At 40.1% G+C, this 17365-nt stretch overlaps 1 non-coding gene across 1 annotated transcript; it reads left to right on the top strand.

Annotated features, from left to right (window-relative positions):
• Positions 1 to 11738: 11738 nt before the first annotated feature.
• Positions 11739 to 11811, top strand: TRNAE-CUC (transfer RNA glutamic acid (anticodon CUC)). Its single transcript has one exon. It is a non-coding gene; the product is annotated as a tRNA-Glu (tRNA).
• The last annotated feature ends 5554 nt before the right edge of the window (positions 11812 to 17365 follow it).

Consider the following 17365-nt stretch of genomic DNA (forward strand, 5'->3'; position numbering starts at 1 on the left):
ATGAGAAGTCGTATCAGCCCCGAGTCATATATGAGAAAACTGAAGCTCAGAGGAAACAGAAAAACTGCTCAGGGTCACACAGAGAAAGAAATATAAAACATCCAACTCATTCACTTTTTAAAAACACCATAGCTGGTAGCACGCCATGCTTTTTTAACACCCTGCAAAGCTGTAGCTCTAAATGCGGCAAGAATAATTTTGGCATATTTGCTGTCGCATAATTATTCAAGAAGGTACAAGTGCCCTGTCAACACCTTCGATTCAGTCACAATGAAGAAAGGCAGTCAAGACTTTGTCTTTTGTGCCCGCCCACCCACCGAATTAGCAGGGGCTTAGCGAGGCGGGACTGTGTGCTATGGCTCAAGGTACCCACTGTGCGAGATGGCTGATGTTATTAGTTGGGCAAGCGCAGCATTAAATAATGTGCTAGTTCCTTTTCAATCCTGTTTTCAATCACTGTGATTCCATCAAAGAGAAAATCTTGGCTTGGAGATAATAAACCTTTACCACCTTCCTCAGCCCTCCCAGACGACTACCGCTTTTTAACAAAAGAAAAACAGGTTTCAGACTCATAACCTTCATCGGGCAACAGTGTCTAGCTAAATATATTAACTTTTTGGTGTTCTCTCAACCTTTATTAGGTATCCTTCTATTTATAGCAAGTGATACTGGTTTTCCATATAAATGGTAACATAAAATTTCTTCTAGGAATAAATTTCTGGAGGTAAAATTGGAGGCTTCAATTTGAGAAGCCTTGTTATTAGGACCATCATCGTATTAGGTTGGAATCTCATTTTTCAATAGCAATACCCTTAATCCATGACAATGTGGCTTTTGATCCAATCAAAGGCCTTCTGGTTTCACTTAGACTGGACCTCACTGTGGCCCAGGGCCAGCCACAATGGAGAGGCATGTGCTGCAGATGAGCCAGAGAGCAGAAACAAGACTACAGGACATCACTCTCTCTCATCACCTTCCTCTTGCCTTCCCTCATCTCCAACATGGAAATTGTTAAACCACCATGAAACAGACAGACCACCTTTCATCTATCAGAAACAATTTCATCCTGCCTCCATGCCTTACACACCCTTCTGTCCCTACTACGCTTCCTCCAGGATAATCAAGTTGCTTAGAGTCCTGAAAAGAGTTTCGAGTGATGGTACCTACCCTTACCTGCACTGTCCCCAACCCCCACCCACTGCCTTCTCCAAAGGAGAAGCTATGGAACATCTCTGGAAGAAGGAATCTCAAAAGTTCATGAGGAAAAGGAAAAGGATGGGGAAGGGGGAGAATCCATGAGTCAGGGGTGAACACGGGAGCCTGCACCTTTCACATGGAGACCACAGAAAGTCAGTAGGATGGGCTCATTTTTACAAACGGCTGCCTCTCTTCAGAAACTCACTGGTGCTACTTATGAAACCTAAGAAAGATACATCTCTCTTTCAGCCTCCAGAGTTTGGGAGGAGCACATTTTAATGCAAAGCTCCAAGCTTGCTCCACTTACTGTGAGGCAGCAGCTACACTAAGGACACAAGCTACAGTCTCCTTCCCAGTCTTTTCCCAACCAACCTTGTGACCTTGGCCACGTCACTGAACCTGTCGGCTTTGGGTTTACTTAAGTGCCAAAGGTGACATGGCCAAGGTCACAAAGTTGGTGGGGAAAAGACTGGGAAGGAGACTGTAGCTTGTGTCCTTAGTGTAGCTGCTGCCTCAGAGTGAGCGGAACAAGCTTGGCACTTAAATCAGTGGTTCTCAAAGTTGGCTCCATATTAGAATTGAACCACCTGCAGAGCTTCATAAACAATGCCCAATCGGGCCCACACCTGGAAAGTGTTTAATGGGTTAGCACTGCGCCATGCAGCCCTTGGGGTTCTATTATAGGATTCCTGGCATGGAGCTTCCCTGAGGGCCCATCCCAGCTCTGACATTCTTGGAGTCCCTGAACCGCATTTAGGGGCTGGCGGCCATTTCTGGTTTCCATTGGCACTACCTAGCCTTTATCTATAAACACTTTTGCCTTTGCTGTAATTGCAGTTCTTAATCTTATCGGGAAAACTGCCAACACCAAAGAGGTGAAGTTTATTCTTCTACCAAAAGGGACTTTGTACTTTGGTGGAAAACTGGCTTTGCAGCTATGCAGACTTGATTTTGAATCCTACTGTGGTGGCCTTGAGCAAGCTTCTTAATCTCACTAAGCCCCAGCTTTCTCATCTCCAAAATGGGGATGATAATACCTCTTTCATGGACGGTTGTGAGGAGTGAATATATAAAGTACACAGGATGTAAACACCGAATAAGTGTCAGTTACCCCTCCTTCCCTGAAATTTGGAGGTGACAGGGGGTTCTGTGCTCACAGAGGAAAGAGCTGGATGAAGGCCAGTCTGAATTTCCAGAACCCCAAGAGCAGTCTTTGGCTGAGCAGATCAACACCTGCCAGAGAGACACTTAGAGCTTCAAAGCCCAGCCTCACACGAGCCACAACGTCCTCCCACCATGAGCCACAACGTCCTCCCTCCCGTTAGCTGCAGAAAAGCAGAAACAAGCCGGTTCATCGCCCTGGAAGGGGGAAGCTACAGGTGTGAACTAACAGAACTGCAGGCCATGAGATAAGTAGGCCAGTCCTGGACTCCTGCCGCCAAAAGCGCAGGAAGAGAGAGGCAACCGTCAAAGGAATGTAATGAGGAAACAGTGGAGTCTAGTGATACTGGGGCAAAGAGCTGTCCGCAACAGATGGAAGAGGAAAAAGATGAGAAAAAGAAAAGATAGTTGCCCTTTGCAGCATTGGCAGGGCCAGGGAATACATTTCCCAGATCCCTGAGAATAAACAGCTAGGGAAACATTCAGCGCTGCTGTAAGTAAGGTTGCTGTGAAAAATTAGCTTTACCCTCCCCAGGCGTACGTGGCAGAGGAAAAAGACTGGAAGGAAACACAAAAATGTTAGTAGGGTTTGTCTCAAAGTAGTAAACTTGTTGTCATTTCTAGTCTCTTCCATATACATGTCTGCAGATTGCAAATCTGTAATGAATAGGAATGTCTTTTATTTTCAGGGAAACAAATGGAAGGAATAAATGAAGCATGTCACACAAGTTTATAATGACAGACAGGGACAAAAAAGTAAAGAAGCACGGGGTAGGGGTGGGGGTGGACATGAGATTATCAAAAAAGAGAACTGTGTTTTTAACTAGCAAATACGACAGAAAAGAAGCCACTCACAGATACAGAAAACTAACCAGTGGTTACCAGTGAGGAGGGGGGGAGGGGCAATATAAGGGCTGGGGAGTGAGAGGTACCAACTTTGGGGTGTAAGATAGGCTCAAGGATGTATGGTACGACACGGGGAATATAGCCAATATTTTGTAATAACTGTAAATGGAAAGTAACCTTTAAAAATTGTATAATTTTTTTTTAATTTTTTAAAAGAGAGCTGTGTTTTTAAGAAGAGAGCAAATGAAAATTTGGTGGGTTAACCATTCATGAGACCCTATTTCCTAGCAGACTGGGGTCAGAATTTGCCACTGCAAATAGCAAACAAGGCTGCAGTCTATATTTTAACCTTTTTTGCTTGCAGTGTTGACACTGGCTTTTCCAGTGTTTTGGAACCTGGGAATTGCTATGTGATAGCAAACACAAATAAATCACTAAGGAATGAATGTTGAGGCAAATGCTCTAGCAAAAGAACCTAGCTTTAAGCACAGACCTACAGAAACCAAAACAAAACCAAGGAGGTGCTTATATTTCATAAAACATCACTTGTCAGTATTTTTCCAATCTAAAAATACATGCAACCTCATACAGGATGTCATGGATTTCGAAGAGGCGATCCCAGATGTCAGAGTTAAAATTTTCCTACAACGTTCAAAATGCTTCCTATGGCAAAACTATGACAGTTAACACCCCTGGGGAAGGACAGGCTTTCCATGCAGGAAAGCCTCCGCTTTCACTAGGCCAAGGTCAGTGTTTCTTTTCTTCTGTCTGCCTCTACCTCTGGTCTGCTGGCATAGACCCACTCAGGGATCACAGAATAGCAATCGCACCCTGTTGCTTTATCCTTAGAGGTCTTCCGATGGGGCCTGGCTGCCACAAGAAACCCGTCATGAAGAAATCTATCATCAACTCTGTCTGGTTAGGGGATGTGGGACTTTTAGAGAAAACAGCTAAACAGCTACCATTAAAACTCCTTGTGAATACAGCCAATATTTTATAATAACTATAAATGGAGTATAACCTTTAAAAATAGTGAGTTACACTGTACACCTGTAACTTATACAGCATTGTATAGCAACTGTACCTCAATAAAAAACTGTTAATAGGTGAGATCTCATGTTAAGTATTCTATTTTTTTTAAACAGTAACAAACTAAATATATATGTATGTGTGTGTGTGTGTATATATATATATATATATATATATATTTTTTTTTTAGCAGCATATAGCTGGGTCTTGCTTTTCTTTTTTTTTCTTTTCTTTTGCGGTACGCGGGCCTCTCACTGTTGTGGCCTCTCCCGTTGCGGAGCACAGGCTCCGGACGCGCAGGCTCAGCGGCCATGGCTCACAGGCCCAGCTGCTCCGCGGCATGTGGGAACTTCCCGGACCGGGGCACAAACCCGCGTCCCCTGCATCGGCAGGCGGACTCCCAACCACTGCGCCACCAGGGAAGCCCTGGGTCTTGCTTTTTAATCCAGTCTTACCATCTCTGTTTAGATCATTTACTTTTTAAAATTTTCCCACAAATCCCATAAATATGGGTTAATTTTTTTTCTTATTAGTTATCTATTTTATACATATTAGTGTATACATGTCAATCCCAATCTCCCAATTCAGCACATCACCACCACCACCCCCCACCGCTTTCCCCCCTTGGTGTCCATACGTTTGTTCTCTACATCTGTGTCTCTATTTCTGCCTTGCAAACCAGTTCATCTGTATCATTTTTCTAGGTTCCACATATATGTGTTAATATACGATATTTGTTTTTCTCTCTCTGACTTATTTCACTCTGCATGACAGTCTCTAGGTCCATCCACATCTCTACAAATAACCCGATTTTCTTCCTTTTTATGGCTGCATAATACTCCATTGTATTAGAAGATGTGTACCACATCTTCTTTATCCATTTGTCTGTCGATGGGCATTTAGGTTGCTTCCGTGACCTGGCTATTGTAAATAGTGCTGCAATGAACACTAGGGTGCACATGTCATTTTGAATCATGGTTTTCTCTGGGTACATGCCAAGGAGTGGGACTGCTGGGTCATATGGTAATTCTATTTTTAGTTTTTCAAGGAACCTCCCTACTGTTCTCCATAGTGGCTGTATCAATTTACATTCCCACCAACAGTGGAAGAGGGTTCCCTTTTCTCCACACCCTCTCTGGCATTTGCTGTTTGTAGATTTTCTGATGATGTCCATTCTAACTGGTGTGAGGTGATACCTCATTGTAGTTTTGATTTGCATTTTTCTAATAATTAGTGATGCTGAGCAGCTTTTCATGTGCCTCTTGGCCCTCCATATGTCTTTTTTGGAGAAATATTTAGGTCTTCTGCCCATTTTTTGACTGGGTTGTTTGTTTTTTTAATATTGAGCTGCATGAGCTGTTTATATATTTTAGAGATTAATCCTTTGTCCGTGGATTCATTTGCAAATATTTTCTTCCATTCTGAGCGTTCTCTTTTCGTCTTGTTATAGTTTCCTTTGCAGTGCGAAAGCTTTTTAAGTTTCATTAGGTCCCATTTGTTTATTTTTGTTTTTATTTCCATTACTCCAGGAGGTGGGTCAAAAAAGATCTTGCTGTGATTTATGTCAAAGAGTGTTCTTCCTATGTTTTCCTTTAAGAGTTTTATAGTGTCCAGTCTTACATTTAGGTCTTTAACCCATTTTGAGTTTATTTTTGTGTATGGTGTTAGGGAGTGTTCTAATTTCATTCTTTTACATGTAGCTGTCCAGTTTTCCCAGCACCACTTATTGAAGAGACTGTCTTTTCTCCATTGTATATCCTTGCCTCCTTTGTCATAGATTAGTTGACCATGGGTGTGTGGGTTTATCTCTGGGCTTTCTATCCTGTTCCATTGATCTGTATTTCTGTTTTTGTGCCAGTACCATATTGTCTTGATTACTGTAGCTCTGTAGTATAGTCTGAGATCAGAGAGTCTGATTCCTCCAGCTCCGTTTTTTTCCCTCAAGATTGCTTTGGCTATTCGGGTTCTTTTGTGTCTCCATACAAATTTTAAGATTTTTTGTTCTACTTCTGTAAAAATACTGCCATTGGTAATTTGATAGGGATTGTACTGGATCTGTAGATTGCTTTGTGTAGTATAGTCATTTTCAGAATGTTGATTCTTCCAATCCAAGAACATGGTATTTCTCTCCACCTGTTTGTGTCATCTTTGATTTCTTTCATCAATGTCTTATAGTTTTCTGAGTACAGGTCTTTTACCTCCTTAGGTAGGTTTATTCCTAGGTATTTTACTCTTTTTGTTGCAGTGGTGAATGGGATTGTTTCCTTAAATTCTCATTCTGATCTTTCGTTGTTACTGTATAGGAATGTAAGAGATTTCTGTGCATTAATTTTGTATCCTGCAACTTCACCAATTTCATTGATTAGCTCTAGTAGTTTTCTGGTGGCATCTTTAGGATTCTCTACGTATAGTATCATGTCATCTGCAAACAGTGACAGCTTTACTTCTTCTTTTCCAATTTGTATTCCTTTTATTTCTTTTTCTTCTCTTGTTGCCGTGGCTAGGACTTCCAAAACTACGCTGAATAAGAGTGGCAAGACATCCTTGTCTTATTCCTAATCTTAGAGGAAATGCTTTCAGTTTTTCACCATTGAGAATGATGTTTGCTGTGGGTTTGTCGTATATGGCCTTTACTATGTTGAGGTAGGTTCCCTCGGTGCCCACATTCTGGAGAGTTTTTATCATAAATGGGTGTTGAATTTTGTCAAAAACTTTTTCTGCATCTATTGAGATGATCGTGTGGTTTTTATTCTTCAGTTTGTTAATATGGTGTATCACATTGATTGATTTGCATATATTGAAGAATCCTTGCATCCCTGGGATAAATTCCACTTGATCATGGTGTATGATCCTTTTAATGTGCTGTTGGATTCTGTTTCCTAGTATTTTGTTGAGGATTTTTGCATCTATGTTCAACAGTGATATTGGTCTATAATTTTCTTTCTTTGTAGGATCTTTGTCTGGTTTTGGTATCAGGGTGATGGTGGCCTCTTAGAATGAGTTGGGAGTGTTCCTTCCTCTGCAATTTTTTGGAAGAGTTTGAGAAGGACGGGTGTTAGCTCTTCTCTAAATGTTTGATAGAATTCACCTGTGAAGCCATCTGGTCCTGGACTTTTGTTTGTTGGAAGATTTTTAATCACAGTTTCAATTTCAGAGCTTGTGATTGGTCTGTTCATATTTTCTATTTCTTCCTGGTTCAGTCTTGGAAGTTTATACCTTTCTAAGAGTTTGTCCATTTCTTCCAGGTTGTCCATTTTATTGGCATAGAGTTGCTTGTAGTAGTCCCATATGATGCTTTGTATTTCTGCGGTGTCTACTGTAACTTCTCCTTTTTCATTTCCAATATTACTGATTTGAGTCCTCTCTTTTTCTTGATGAGTATGGCTGAAGGTTTATCAATTTTCTTTATCTTCTCAAAGAACGAGCTTTTAGTTGTATTGATCTTTGCTATTGTTTTGTTTCTATTTCACTTATTTCTGCTCTGATCTTTATGATTTCTTTCCTTCTACTACCTGGGTTTTGTTTGTTCTTCTTTCTCTAGTTCCTTTAGGTGCAAGGTTAGATTGTTTATTTGAGATTTTTCTTGTTTCTTCAGGTAGGACTGTATAGCTATAAACTTCCCTCTTAGAACTGCTTTTGCTGCATCCCATACATTTTGGATCGTCATGTTTTCATTGCCATTTGTCTCTAGGTATTTTTTTATTTCCTCTTTGATTTCTTCAGAGATCTCTTGGTTGTTTAGTAATGTGCTGTTAATCTTCCATGTGTTTGTGTTTTTTACATTTTTTTCCCTGTAATTGATTTCTAATCTCATAGCATTGTGGTCAGAAAAGATGCTTGATATGATTTCAGTTTTCTTTAAATTACCAAGGCTTGATTTGTGACCCACGATGTGATCTATTCTGGAGAATGTCCCGTGTGCACTTGAGAAGAAAGTGTAGTCTGTTGTTTTCGGATGGAATGTCCTATAAATATCAAGTAAATCTATCTGGTCTATTGTGTCATTTAAGGCTTGTGTTTCCTTATTAATTTTCTGTCTGGATGATCTGTCCATTGGTGTAAGTGAGGTGTTAAAATCCCTCATTATTATTGTGTTACTGTCGACTTCCTCTTTTACAGCTGTTAGCACTTGTCTTATGTATTGAGGTGCTCCTATGTTGGCTGCATATAATTGTTATATCTTCTTCTTGGATTGGTCTCTTTTGATCATTATGTAGTGTCCTTCCTTGTCTCTTGTAACATTCTTTATTCTAAAATCTATTTTAACTGATATGAGTATTGCTACTCCAATTTTCTTCTGACTTCCATTTGCATGGAAAATCTTTTTCCATCCCTTCATTTTCAGTCTGTATGTGTCCCTAGGTCTGAAGTGGGTCTCTTGTAGACAGCATATATATGGGTCTTGTTTTTGTATCCATCCAGTGAGCCTGTGTGTTTTTCGTTGGAGCCTTTAATCCATTCACATTTAAGGTAATTATAGATTAAGTATGTTCTTATTACAATTTTCTTAATTGTTTTGGGTTTGTTTTTGCAGGTCATTTTCTTCTCTTGTGTTTCCCACTTAGAGAAGTTCCTTTAGCATTTGTTGTAGACCTGGTTTGGTGGCGCAGAATTCTCTTAGCTTTTACTTGTCTGTAAAGCTTTTGATTTCTCTGTTGAATCTGAATGAGATACTTGTCAGGTAGCGTCATCTTGTTTGTAGTTTCTTCCCTTTCGTCACTTTAAATATATTATGCCATTCCCTTCTGGCGTATCGAGTTTCTGCTGAGAAATCAGCTGTTAACCTTATGGGAGTTTCCTTGTATGTTATTTGTCATTTTTCTCTTGTTGCTTTTAATAATTTTTCTTTGTCTTCAATTTCTGTCAATGATTACTATGTGTCTTGGGGTGTTTCTCCTTGGATTTATCCTGCCTGGGACTCTCTGCACTTCCTGGACTTGGGTGTCTATTTCCTTTCCCATGTTAGGGAAGTTTTCAACTATAATCTCTTCAAATATTTTCTCGGGTCCTTTCTCTCCCTCTTCTCCTTCTGGAACCCCTATAATGCAATTGTTGGTGCGTTTAATATTGTCCCAGAGGTCTCTTAGGCTGTCTTCATTTCTTTTCATTCTTTTTTCTTTATTCTGTCCTACAGCAGTGAATTCCACCATTCTGTCTTCCAGGTCACTTATTCGTTCTTCTGCCTCACTTATTCTGCTATTGATTCCTTCTCGTGTATTTTTCATTTCAGTTATTGAATTGTTCATCTCTGGTTTTTTTCTTCTTTAATTCTTCTAGGTGTTTGTTCTTTAATTCTTCTAGGTCTTTGTTAAACACTTCTTGCATCCTCTCCATCTTTGCCTCCATTCTTTTTCCAGGGTCCTGGATCATCTTCACTATCATTATTCTGAATTCTTTTTCTAGAAGGTTGCCCATCTCCACTTCATTTAATTGTTTTTCTGGGGTTTTATCTTGTTCCTTCATCTGGTACATAGTCCTCTGCCTTTTCATTTTATCTATCTTTCTGTGAATGTTGTTTTCGCTCCACAGGCTGCAGGACTGTAGTTCTTCTTGCTTCTGCTGTCTGCCCTCTGGTAGATGAGGCTATCTAAGAGGCTTGCGCAAGCTTCCTGATGGGAGGGACTGGTGGTGGACAGAGCTGGGTGTTGCTCTGGTGGGCAGAGCTCAGTAAAACTTTAATCTGCTTGTCTGCTTATGGGTGAGGCTGAGTTCCCTCCCTGTTGGTTGTTTGGCCTAAGGCAACCTAGCACTGGGGGCTACAGGCTCTTTGGTGGGGCTAATGGCGGACTCCAGGAGGGCTCATGCCAAGGAGTACTTCCCAGAACTTCTGCTGCCAGTGCCCTTGTCCCCACAGTCAGCTACAGCCACCCCCCTGCCTCTGCAGGAGACCCTCCAACACTAGCAGGTAAGTCTTGTTCAGTTTCCTATGGGGTCACTGCTCCTTCCCCCTGGGTCCTGATGCACACACTGCTTTGTGTGTGCCCTCCAAGAGTGGAGTCTCTCTTGTCTCCCAGACCTGTCGAAGTCCTGCAATCAAATCCCGCTAGCCTTCAAAATCTGATTCTCTAGGAATTCCTCCTCCCATTGCTGCACCCCCAGGTTGGGAAGCCTGATGCGGGGCTCAGAATCTTCACTCCAGTGGGTGGACTTCTGTGGTATAATTGTTGTCCAGTTTGTGAGTCACTCACCCAGTGGTTATGGGATTTGATTTTATTGTGATTGCACCCCTCCTACCATCTTATTGCGGCTTCTCCTTTGGATGTGGGGTATCTTCTTTGGTGAATTCCAGTGTCTTCCTGTCGAAAACTGTTCAGCAGTTAGTTGTGATTTGGTGCTCTTGCAAGAGGGACTGAGTGCCCATCCTTCTACTCTGCCATCTTGAACCAATCTCGATATATTTTAAAGTCTCGTGTTAAGCATTCTTAACATGAATAAATTCTAACAGTGAAATACAATTTTTAAATATACCATGTTCATATTAACAGTATTTTAAACAATTTGCTTACTACAGAAAACCAATAAGAAGAAAATAAAAATCACTCATAATTACCCCCCCCAAAAACAACAACAAAAACTCCTTGTGAATTTTCTCTCCCAAGACACTTCTAATCTAGCCTCATATGTTAGGTTTTGAAGAAAGCAGTATCATTAAAAAAGAAAATAGAGTTGGGGGAGGTTAAGGTTAGGCTTAAGGGTTCATGAAATTCAGACTCCACACATTTCAATTAAATGGTACATTGACCCATGTACCAAACTGTACTGAAATCTGCTCCAAGTCCCATTTGTCAAGTTTCATCTGCCAGCATTTGGATTCAAGATGACAGACAGAGTTATAAATCCAATTCAAGATGACACTTATACTGAGCAGAATACCTAGTTTCATCAAAATCAGTTAGCATCCTTAACAGCTGAACACAGGATAGACCAAACAGACAGTTAAAAAGGAAAATGGCATGTCATCTATTTGAAGCAGGAATTGTTCTCAAATTGTGCTTAAATTAAAATTCATTTGTGTGTCTACTCATTCATTTAGCAAATATTTATTGAGCACCTACTTTATGTCACGTACTGCAGGAAAAGCCAGGGATATGCAAATCACAGGGCAAAGTCTTTGCCCTTGTAGACCTTACATTATGGTGGGGAGGTGAGGGAATAATTAAATAAAATCACTGAAAACTGAGATTAGAGCCATCATGGAACTAAGAAGGGAGGTATGATAGAGAAAAATAAGGGAAGCCTACTTTAGACAGGGCTGCAGGGAAGCCTCCTCCAAAGGGACGTATTTAGGTTGACACGGAAGGATGGGATGGAAGCAGCCACGTTAAGAGCCCAGGAAGAGTGCTCCACACAAAAGAAAGAGCAAACCCCAAGGTCTTAAGTAGGACCTGTCGTGGTCATGGACAGACTAAGGATGGGAGGGTGAGGAGGAGAGGCAGAGCAAGCCCACCATGACTCGCAATGTTAAATGGTTACTAGTGGTATTAAGAGTAACACTGTCTGGGAATTCCCTGGTGGTCCAGTGGTTAGGACTTGGCACTCTCACTGCCAGGAGCCCAGGTTTGAACCCTGGTTGCGGAACTAAGATCCCGCAGGTCGCACGGCCAAAAAAGAAAAAACAACGTTAACACTGTCAGATTCATTTGTGTGGATTATGCAAAATGGGAGACATTGTGCCTGAAAGGAAACTACGCATTTTGCCTTTCTTCTCTTTAAGGGTTTCCCATTCACACATTAAATAATACCTAACAGCCCATACATTTCACTTTCTTTGGAAAATTACCACTATTAAACGTTATCATCAGCCTCACTAAGGAAGCTTTAAGTGTGATACATAGTCCTTTAATGCATTTAGCACCTAAGCATATAAACTTCCCACCACAGAAAATGGAAGAGTCCTCCATCAAATCAGTTAACTCCAAAAGCAGTCAGGTATTTACCACATGGCCTATGGAACAAATGGCTCTTGGGTACTTCAGTCCTGTAGGGCTGCAGAAGCCATCGGATCTCCATGAAAGCTTGTCACATTCAAGATGTACCCAATCTGCTCCGTGGATACAGGTCAATCCACAGAGAGACAAAAGGATGTGCCCGATTATACAAAGCACCTTCCACTTCCCAATCACCAGAAAGGTTGTAACTTTTATGAAATTCCAATCTTATAGTTCTCTTGATTGCTTTTAAGCCATTTGGAAAATAAAGTGGATTGCAGGAGAGTTTTCCTAACTAGCTCAGTGATCTTTCCTTGTCATGTCAGGTTGAAAGAATTCACCATTTGACTAAAGGTCAATGTTCTAGAAGTATTTATGGGTGACTAAAAGGGGAAGACTATTAGGGAAATACTTTTTCATTACCCTCACTATTGCACAGTTAGTTACACGAGGTGCTAGACACACCTGTGCTACATCCTTACCCTCCCTTCCATGTTCACGAACCCATGGGTTACGTTCCTAGGAAGGGGGTTCTTCTTATAATGAATTTAAGGATACCCCTTTCAGAGAAATGACTAAATGTTGGTTACATTTTAAATTGTGCGTGATTTTAGTTCTCTCTGAGCAATGTTTGATGGATACGTCTTTTAAAAATAGTCAGATGGCCTAACTTTTTAGCAATAAAACTGTGTGCAATAAAAATGCTGGAGGGTACCCGTTACCAAACTGTCATAGGCTGGAGAATTATTAGACCCCATAATTCTGTAGTGCAAAACCAAATTTGTTGATTTTTTTCAAGTAGAAAAAACTCCAGGAAATTAAATGGAAAGACCTGTAGTAATGAAATATTAAATGCAATTTCAAGTGCACAAAAACGTCAGAAGCCAAAAAAAAAAAAAAAAAAAAAAAAAACAAGGAACAACATTACTTTTCTTACACCTCATGTATGCCTGAGCTTAAATTGCCCTGGAAACCAGCCAGACCCAGATGCGGGGAGTGGTGGGGATGCACGGGAAAGGTAGGAAGAAGCAGCCCAGAACAGGAAAAAGTAAGAACTAAGAGTAATGGAAAGAAGTCAGATAGAAAATATTTCATTTGTTTTCAATTTCCAAAGTTGAGGCCATACTCCATCAACACACATCAACACCAGCAGAAAGGCATAAAAGCAAAAGCAAAAGTACCGGACTTCAACCATGACATGCCCGTACTACCCAAAGTTCAGTCTGATTCTTGGTTCTTTGCACTGTTACAGTCCTGGGCTCCTGTTCTTAACCTCAGCATAACTGTACTTCAATTCTGGCCAAAGAGAACATGTCTCATAGGATGGTTTGGTGAGCATTTGGACTCAGTCAGTTGAGATGTGTCTACATGAAGAGGACTACTATTGGAGGCAGTAACTGGAAATCTGCAGCTTCAGCTGCAGAACTGGCAGTAATAATTCATTTTAGTAATATGTATTTAGGAAGGGATAGGGAGATCCAGAGAAACTTTACAGGCAATATTTTAAAATAAAAATCATTGTGTGAATAAAAGTGTCAAATGTTAATATCAGGACACCGTGAGTTTAGGCAGGACATGTTGTTCATGTGGAATATTGTTTCAAGATGCACACAGGGAAAATCCTTATTTTCATACCTGGCTAACTCTCCAGGTCCAATTCTCACACAGTCTGTACACTCTATTTTTTTCTAACTTTTTATTGTATGTTGGAGTACAGTTGATTAACAATGTTGTATTAGTTTCAGGTGTACAACAAAGTGATTCAGCTATACATATACATGTATCTATTCTTTTTCTAATTATTTTCCCAATTAGGTTGTTACAGAATATTGAGCACAGTTCCCTGTGCTATATAGTAGATCCTTCTTGCTATATCCATTTTAAATATAGCAGTGTGTATATTCTTTCTTTAAATAAGCTACAGGAATCAGATGATCTCTAATTTATGATTGTTACACCTTTAAAACCTTAACAACACGTGATGAAATCTATTTCTTGAGAATATCCATCTGTGTGGCTGCAATGCTGGATAGCAGAAAGATTTATATTTATGGCCAATCTCTATTTATTCTCACCTATTTATAAATTGGGCTACAACTTCAATAGCCATGGTTAAAAAGAATAATGTCATTCCTAACCACTGCCTTTGACTATAAAAACAATTTCAACATAACAGATAGCACTGAAATACTCCAAGAATAATCTATAAATGAATCCTGGATTACCAGTCTAAAGATGGTGGTTATAAATGATTACATGAAAGAGCTGATGTTACTTTGAAATTCTTAAAGTATGTCTATGGATTTTCGTATTTTATATGTAACATTTTTATGAAGTGATTTTGCTGTTACATAATAGCTTTCATCTTCAAAGCACTTCACAAATATGAACTAGTTACATAAAAAGCTATATTACTGCAAAATCAGAAAATGGAAAAGATAAGGTTCTCCTAGTAACAGTCACTCTCACACATTCTATATGTTTAATCTACAACAAAGGTTATGTATTTAAAACATGTTTCATTATAAATACTGTTAACAAAACCATCTAAAGGGTTAACAGAGCTTTCACTATACCAGGCAGCTATTACTATCCATAAAAGTCTCCCTTTTATGGAATTTATAAATTTGAAGAAATTAGACTTGTATTATGGTAGATCTTCTTTGTCCCCTTCTTCTAGTTCATGAAATCTGTTAAATATCAGTAAAAAGTGATGTTCGACAAAGCTTTATCACGATAAAATTGAAAAAAAATTAAACACATCATGAAGAATGGTTAACTAAATTATGGTATGTTTATGTGATATAATATTATCAAATATAATACAGCCATTAAAAATTATGTTTTTGAAGAATATTTAAATACATGAGGAAATCTGTGCAATATATTAGTTTTTTAAGGGCTACAAGATTATCCATATCCTATCATGCCAATTTTATACAAGAAATAATTATATACAGGCACACAAGCAAATTGGATGAAATAAATATGGGTAATGGGGCATTGTGATTTTATTTCCTTCCTTGGACTTTATTATTTAAATTTTTGACAATAAGATATATATTTTAATGGGACATATATGCTATTTAAAGGAAAACAAAACCACAATCCTTGGCTTCAAGAACTCACACTCACCAGTCTGCAGGGCAGAAATTGAGACACAGATGTAGAGAACAAACGTATGAACACCAAGGGGGAAAAGTGGTTGCGGGGGGCGGGGGGGGGAATGTGATTAATTGGGAGATTGGGATTGGCATGTATACACTAATATGTATAAAATGGATAACTAATAAGAACCTGCTGTATAAAAAAATAAGTAAAATCAATCAAAAAAAAAGAACTCACACTCTACTGGAGAGGTAGAAAATGTCCGTCAGTGTGATAATCCCTTTGAGAGTGAGAGCTCAGAGGACCATGGAAGTAGCCCAAGGCAGAGGTTCAGAATAGAAGAAGGAGAACTTTGAACTGGGTCTTGCAAGGTAAGCAGGTATTTAATAATAACAGAGAGAGCAGTCTAGACAGAACATATACAAAGGCCCATGTATGAGACACATGGAAACAACAAGAAAAATAAAGAGCTTTCCTGGGGCAAAGAATATGGACAGGAATCATAGAACATGATGCCAGTGATGGCACATGCTAGATCATAGAAGACCTTGCATATTATGGAAAAGGATCTGACTTCAATCTGTACACACAATGGGTAGACCCTGCTGGAAAAGGGGATGTGGAGAGAGGTTAAGTCAAGAAAGAAATAAGAAGAGAGGAGTTCTTTATGTCACTGGCTGCAGCAAGCAAATAATTGGAGGAAGGTAATACTAGAGCCAGGGATCTGGGGTAGGAGATTCCGATAGGCTTTTCCCTCAAAGAACAGTGGAGAAGAAAGGAGAGAAGAGGTTCTACAGATAGGAAATAGAATCAATATAATTTGAATGAATGAAAAAAAAAAGTGTCCAAGGTAATTCCCAGGACTCTAGATGGAATAAGTGAGTGGTACCATTATCTTAATAAAGTGGATCTGGGCACAAAGCCAGTGAGTTTGATTTGGGACATGTGGAATTAAAGGAGACTCCAGATATTCAGATAAGAATACATAGAAGCCTCCATGGATTCGTACACAAGTCATAGGTGAAGGATAGAAGAACAGACTTGAGAACACTCAGCTTATAGCTCCGTGCTTAAAAAATTAGGAATGGATGGAATCACCCTAGAAGACTGCGCAAAGTGAGGAGCCTGGAAATTGGGGAAACATCATATACTTGGGGACAGGCACAAAGAGCCAGCCAAAATAACCAAGATGGAATGGTCATGGAAGCTGAGAAGCAGAGATTTTCAAGAGGGAGTGAAAGGCTACGGAGGTCAAACAGAAAAAGGCCAAAATGCATCATTTAGGTCTGACAATAAGAATGCTCATTTGACAACTGCTGCAGCAGTTTCAGTGGGTGGTATGAACAGAAGCTTATAAGAGATCACGGAATGATTCAGATTTAAGGGGAACCTGAGCATAGGACTCCTTCCACAAACTTAGCTATGAACTGAAGAAGAAAGGGAGCACTAAAACTAGAGATGAACGTAGAACTAGAAAAGAAGGGCATTGATGATTTATGGATAGGTGACTAGCAACAATCGCAGTAATGACTACCCAGGAAATACAGTCGCCGTTTTTCACCTAATAAACTTATAGTCATACATATACAGATGGCCAAAAGACACATGGAAAGATACTCAACATAGCTAATTATTAAAGAAATGCAAATCAAAACCACAATGAGGTATCACCTCACACTGGTCAGAATGGCAAACATCAGAAAGTCTACAAATAATAAATGCTGGAGAGGGTGTGGAGAGAAAGGGACCCTCCTACACTGTTGGTGGGAATGTAAATTTGTGCAGCCACTATGGAACACAGTGTGGAGGTTCCTTAAAAAACTAAAAATAGGGCTTCCCTGGTGGCGCAGTGGTTGAGAGTCCGCCTGCCAATGCAGGGGACACGGGTTCGTGCCGCGGTCCGGGAAGATTCCACATGCCGCGGGGCGGCTGGGCCCGTGAGCCATAGCCGCTGAGCCTGCGCGTCCGGATCCTGTGCTCCACAGCGGGAGAGGCCACAACGGTGAGAGGCCCGCGTACCAAAACAAAAAAAAACTAAAAATAGAGCTGCCATATGATCCTGCATTCCCACTCCTGGGCATGTATCTGGAGAAAAT

Source organism: Lipotes vexillifer, unplaced genomic scaffold, assembly GCF_000442215.2.
Source record: "Lipotes vexillifer unplaced genomic scaffold, Lipotes_vexillifer_v1.1 scaffold100, whole genome shotgun sequence".
In the NCBI taxonomy this organism is placed as follows: Eukaryota; Metazoa; Chordata; class Mammalia; order Artiodactyla; family Lipotidae; genus Lipotes; species Lipotes vexillifer.